The sequence below is a fragment of the Heteronotia binoei genome, chromosome 14 (assembly GCF_032191835.1).
Source record: "Heteronotia binoei isolate CCM8104 ecotype False Entrance Well chromosome 14, APGP_CSIRO_Hbin_v1, whole genome shotgun sequence".
Taxonomy (NCBI): domain Eukaryota; kingdom Metazoa; phylum Chordata; class Lepidosauria; order Squamata; family Gekkonidae; genus Heteronotia; species Heteronotia binoei.
In genome coordinates, this window is record NC_083236.1 from 29,668,983 (window position 1) to 29,675,545 (window position 6,563).

Sequence of the window (6,563 nt, forward strand, 5' to 3'; positions counted from 1 at the left end):
CTGACGGGTGGACAGGCAAGAGCTATAACCAATGAGAGACTTTGCCTCGCAAGTTTTTTTTTGTAAGAGGCTGGCTGATTCATAGGGTTGGCGTTGTTGTTTATGGAGGGGGCGGGGGGAAGGGAAGTGATGTGATTTTTATTCTGAGTACATTGTTATTCTTCAAAAGTGTAGAAACCTGACGTTAGCTACTCTCAGTTCCGCTTCTCTAGCAGAAAAAGGGGTTAAGTCACCAAAATCCTGTTTTCTGTAAACACACAAATTCTCACATCAAGGACACGGTGGAGCTTTAGAACATTATTGTGCCAGGTGGGGAGTAAGTGAAGGGAGATAGAACTTTTCCCCCTTCCCATCCAATGCTTTTTATTATTTAAAATATTTAATGCTTTTTATTATTTAAATTATTTAATGCTTTTTATTATTTAAAAAGCATGTCTCACCTTTTCCAGTGGCTCAAAGTAGAGGGTAGTGCTGTATTAACTTAATTATTATTTTGCTGTTTTTAGGTTGTGTCTGTCTACCGCGGTAACTTTTAAATACAAGGTGAAGTATCAACGTTCTAACTTTCCAAGTAAGCTGGCCCAAGTGGTCATACTGGAGTACCTTACAGTTCAGAGAAGTGGGGTTAAGGTGTTCAGTCATACAGTCGAGTCCGACTCTTTGCGACAAAGTCACGCCAGGCCATCCTGTCTTCTACCATCTTCCGAAGTCTGCTCAAATTCGTGTTAGTTACATCAGCAAATTATATATCTATATATATATAGTGAAGGTACCAGTTTAAAAATTATATTCTTCAAAGAGAAATGTGGGGGTGTTTGTTTGGTTTTTTGTTTCTCTGTCACTAGACTTTCATGCAGTCTTAACCCTATTTTGCACCCAGTACTGCCTTTTCTCATGTATTTGTCCCTACAGAAACTTTCTCAGTCTTGAATCTTTAATTGCTGGCTTTATTAATTAAAAGAAAGACCCAGTGTGGATCTTTCAAGGCACCATTGTAATAGTTCAAATGTTGGGCTAGGATGTGAAATGTCCCACGTTCAGATCCCATTCTGCCATGCAACTCTCTACAGATGCCCTGACAGGAGAAATGGGAAGGATTGCCACCAAGGTGGCCCATCTGGAGGGACTCTTCTTGGTTCACTAGGGATTTTCCATCACACAACCAGTTTCCCCCTGTTAAATATCCAGTTGGTCACAAAGATTTGCCATTGCACAGACCAAGAGATCCTGTCTCCTATTACACACTCCACACTTTGCTTCCTCTTTTTTCTTCTGTGTGGTGGACTTATGACCTCAGGGAAATATATCTCTCCAGTTATGTTAATTCATAAAAGGCTCCTAAGTAATCAATGTATCACAGTGAAACAGAAGTCTAGGGGCAACTAAAAGTCAAACCAACTTTATTCTGGTATTGTTTATTTATTTCAATTTTTAAACTGCCCTCCCCAGGAGGACAGGGCTCAGGATGGTGTACATAAAAATACTCATAGAAATACAACAGAAAGTTAAAATCACCCCCCCCCCAAAAAAAACCCATAATAATCACAGTCAGATGGTGGTAAAACCTGCCTCATGAGGGGGGTAGGAGGCAGGAAAAGCAGGCAGGCCAGCCAGCTTTTTCTGAATCAGAGCCCACTTCATCAATACATGCTTCATTTTCTCTCTCTCGGCTTGGCTTCGCGAACGAAGATTTAAGAAGGGTGCAATAGTCCACATCTGCTGCAGGCTCGCTGGTGGCTGACAAGACCAATGCGGGACAGGCAGGTCCGGCCACAGTGGCTGCAGGGAAAAGTCTGATTTAGGGTTGGTGCTGTAGCAGTGCGATTCTTCCTCAATCTCCTTTTGTCCTCAAGACCAGCTATGTGTGCGTTCTCAAAAGAAGAGACAGCCTGGTGGATGGTGTGCCTCCATGCTTTGCGATCTGAGGCTAGGTCAGACCACTGGTGATGGTTGATGCGACAGGTGCTAAGGGATTTCTTCAAGGAGTCCTTGTTCCTCTTCTTTGGTGCCCCTCTATTTCGATGGCCGGTGGAGAGTTCGCCATACAGGGCAATCTTGGGAAGGCGGTGGTTTTCCATCCTAGAAATATGCCCTGCCCAGCGCAGCTGCGTCTTCAACAGCAGTGCCTCGATGCTGGTAACCTCTGCCCGCTTGAGAACTTCAGTGTTGGTCACAAAGTCACTCCAGTGGATGTTGAGGATGGTGCGAAGGCAGCGCTGATGAACGCTCAGGAGTCGCAGGTGATGACGGTATAAAACCCACGATTCGGAGCCGTAGATGAGGGTTGTCATCACAACCGCTTTGTAAACATTGATCTTTGTGCCTTTTTTCAGATGCTTGTTGCTCCACACTCTTTTGTGCAGTCGGCCAAAGGCACGGTTTGCCTTTGCCAGCCTGTTGTCGATCTCCTTGTCGATCTTAGCATCTGAGGAGATGATGCACCCCAGGTAGCTGAACTGCTGGACTGTCTTCAGAACTGATTCACCCACAGTGATGCAGGGAGGGTGATAATCTTCCTGGGGTGCAGGCTGGTGGAGAACTTCTGTCTTCTTCAGACTAACTTCTAGGCCGAATAGCTTGGCAGCCTCTGCAAGCAGGACGTCATATGCTGCAGAGCTGATACCGAGTGGGAGACGAGTGCAGCATCATCAGCAAACAGTAGCTCTCGGATGAGTTTTTCCATTGTCTTGGAGTGGGCCTTTAGTCGCCTCAGGTTGAACAGGCTGCCATCGGTGCGATAGCGGATGTAGACACCATCGTCATCATCTAGATCTACTGAGGCTCTTTGAAGCATCATGCTAAAGAAGATCGTAAAGAGAGTTGGCGCGAGAACGCAGCCTTGCTTTACACCTGTGCCTATTGGGAAGGTCTCCGAGAGGTCGTTGCAGTGTCTGACTTGGCCTTGTTGGTCTTCGTGTAGCTGGATGATCATGCTGAGGAACCTTGGGGGACATCCTAAACGTTCCAAGATTTGCCACAGGCCTTTCCTGCTAACGGTATCGAAAGCTTTTGTAAGGTCGACAAAAGTCACATACAGGGCCTTGTTTTGTTCCCTGCATTTCTCTTGGAGCTGCCTGAGAACAAATACCATGTCGGTGGTGCTCCTGTTAGCTCTGAAGCCGCACTGGCTCTCTGGGAGGAGTTCTTCTGCAATGGCGGGCACCAGTCTGTTCAGTCATGCTTCATTATTGCCCATTCAAATGGTGAGTGTAGATTATTCTAAAGATGCAGTATGGCCTCAGGAAAGAAATAGTAGAAATAAGATACTTCTCTTTCCAATTCTACACATGAAAAACTCACTGTACCACTTGCCAGGAATTACTCGACAATTCCAGAATTGTACCTTCCAAACAGAAAAGTTAAGTGTCCCCAAGCCAACCCAAATGTAAAATCAGCAAACAAGATCCAACATCACAAGTCAATGCCAGCACAAGAGGGCATCTTGCCCCCATCGCCAAGTGAATGATGATGCAATTCACTGCCAGGAAATGCTTGGATACCTCTGGAGATGGAGGGGAGGGGAATAGAAAGGGTTGTGACATTTGGCTGAGGACACTTAAATTCTACCCAGCAAGAGCCTACAAGGTTCCTCACACTTCTTCTGAGTATCCCACAAAACAGAGTATTGAGACAGGATTTGGGTGTATGGGCTATTTCTCCTTTGGAGCTGAGATTGAGGTAAAGCTTGGCAAGAAGACATACATCTTTAGCTTCATACTAAGCAGTACCAAGGAGCCAAAAAGAACAAGTCCCCCAAGCCCTGCTTCTGCCCCTCCCTGGTGCAGCTGAAGGCAAAAATGGGCACAAGGATGGTCTGAAGTACGCCCAAACCATTGGACTTCTTCCAGTTCAGACAATGGTTGATCAATCCTCAGAAGTCCTCCTTTCCTGGCCAGGAAACTGCCACCTTGATAGACTTTGTAAGGGGGTTGCTGTAAAGTAGCCACAAAAAGCAGGCAGGAAAGGGACAATCAGGCCTCAGATTCAGCAGGAACTCACAAGAGCACAGCTCCTGAACTATTCTGATGGTTCCCCTTCTTCCTCCCCACCTACCTTGTCCAATGAGTAGTAGGTGCAGCTGCATAACAATCCCTAGATTAGGAGAGTGGGTAACCAGTCAGTCACCAGGGGCTTTGCCACACCTCCAGCAGCTGGAGAAGCCTGCGCCACCCTTTCTCTACTTATGTGATTTTGGGTGGTGGGTGGCTTGCTGGCCTTTTGACTGGGGGGAGAGACCAGCCAAGGAGAGCCCCAGGTGAGTGAGGCCTGCTTGGACTGGCTGGATCTCTAGCCAGCCCAAGCAGGCCTCACTCACCCGGGACTCTCCTTTCTTGTATTGGGTTGCTTTTGGTTGGGGAAGGATGGCATATGCTAATGTTTATGCTAATGAGTTCTGCTACCTATTTTTCTACAAATTGACCCATGGGGATGATGATTGATAGGCATAAGACCAGTGCCACAGATTTCATTTAACTCCTCCCCATCTTGCTGAATCTTTCTGTCTTTGCACCTACCCGCTTTTATCATCCAGCAGAAAAATATTACAGGCATGATATGGGTACCTGTATTTTTCTTCTACCTGAGCCAAAAGATATGGTAGTCAGGAGTGGCTTGAATGAGGGAAATAATGTGTGTGAAAGAGGCTTTTAAAACAAAAACCTTTCCCAGTGTTGGAGCACTGCACTGATCCATATCATGTTCATCTGTAGTTGCTTCTCGGGGGTGGGGTCACTGAACCATGGATTCCAAAATTACACATTGTCTGGACCTCAGAGGATACTGGGTGCACACCCACTAAGAGATTGCGCCAAAGAATAAAGAGAATAAGACAGTCAGAATCCAGAAGAGGCAAGGAACCCACTGCATGTTGTTGTTACTTTAGGGAATGCTCATACACAGAATGTGATGCCGAGTTGGAAGAAAGCTTCCAGGATATCCTCCCTTATGCCATATAGGGGGTGGCCTTTACAAGCACTGTGAAATTGCAGTGCAGTGATTGCTTGTTCCTCTGGGTTGGCAGTGCTGTCTCCACATTATGTCCCAACTAGTGTAGGTTTCTGAACCATACACAGAAATGGCCCTGTCTGCATCCATAAACAATTATACCAGTGGCTAATGGTACAAGTAGCGAGAACCTAGAAAGGAAACAGTTCTTAAGCAATTTATTTAGCATTTTAGCATTCCCCACCATCTAGCCCCGCTGCAAGTTAGTAACTTAAACCAGCTTTGATCCCTGAGATGAAGAACTCATAGTCACTCACTGTCCTGGAGTAGAAAAACCAAACTCCAGCTCAAATATAACCCTGGGAGATGTGGCCTCTGGAGATTTAAGATTAGTTGGGAGACTAGGCAATCCACTCAAGAGGCTATGATGCTATGGTTGCTTGGAATCACAGAATCAGAGTTGGAAGGGACCTCCAGGTTCATCAAGTTCAACCCCCTGCACAATGCAGGAAATTCATAAATACCTCCCCCCTCCCATGCATACATCCCCAGTGACCCCTGCTGCATGCCCAGAAAATGGCAAAAACCTCCAGGATCTCTTGCCAAACTGGCCTGGAGAAAAATTGCTGACTGACCCAAAGCGGCAATCTGCATTTCCCTGAGTGTGTAAGAAAGGGCCATGAGAACTAGGCACTCATTAAATCTTTCCTGCCCTCCCTCTCATGTTATTGAGAGGATGTTTGGGAGGTGATGAATTCTGTGAAGTTGACAGCATTTTAACACACACACACATTTCCTGGTCAAGACACAAAGTTGGTCTTCCATCCCAGAGTGACTAGGATCTTTTGGATGCCACCCTTTCTCCATGGGTCATAGAGTCATAGAATTATAGAGTTGGAAGGGACCTCCAGGGTCATCTAGTCCAACCCCCTGCACAATACAGGAAACTCACAAATACCTCCCCCTAGATTCACAGGATCTTCAGTGCTGTCAGATGACCACCTAGCCTCTAAAACCTCCGAGGTAGGAGAGCCCTCCACCTCCCGGGGAAGCCTGTTACATTGAGGAGCCCCTCTAACAGGAACTTCTTTCTCTTGCTAAGCCAGAAAGTCTTGAATTAATTTCAACCTGTTGGTTCTGGTTCAACCTTCTGGGACAACAGAAAACAACTCTGCACCATCCTCTCTATGACAGCCCTTCAAATACTTGAAGATGGCGATCATATCACCTCTCAGTTGTCTCCTCTCCAGGCTAAACATACCCAGCTCCTTCAACCTTTTGTCATATGACTTGGTCTCCGGACTCCTCACCATCTTTGTTGCCCTCCTCTGGACCTCAAGGATAAAGGGGCTGAAAAGAGCCAGGAGGAAAAGAGGTACAACAGACTGGAAGAAGAGGTCTACAAACAAGCAGAGCACTTTCAATTCAACTAAGCACTGACGGAATGCCTGCTGGTTCGGCTTACGTCCTATTTGCCAGTTACAAAGACCTAATTTTTTGATGATCAGTTTAACCATTAATCAAGCTATTGATGTGTTTGATTAGATTGTTTCATTGTATTCCTTACTATCCATGCAGTACAGAGCAATTGGCTTTTCATACATGCATATTCTCACACA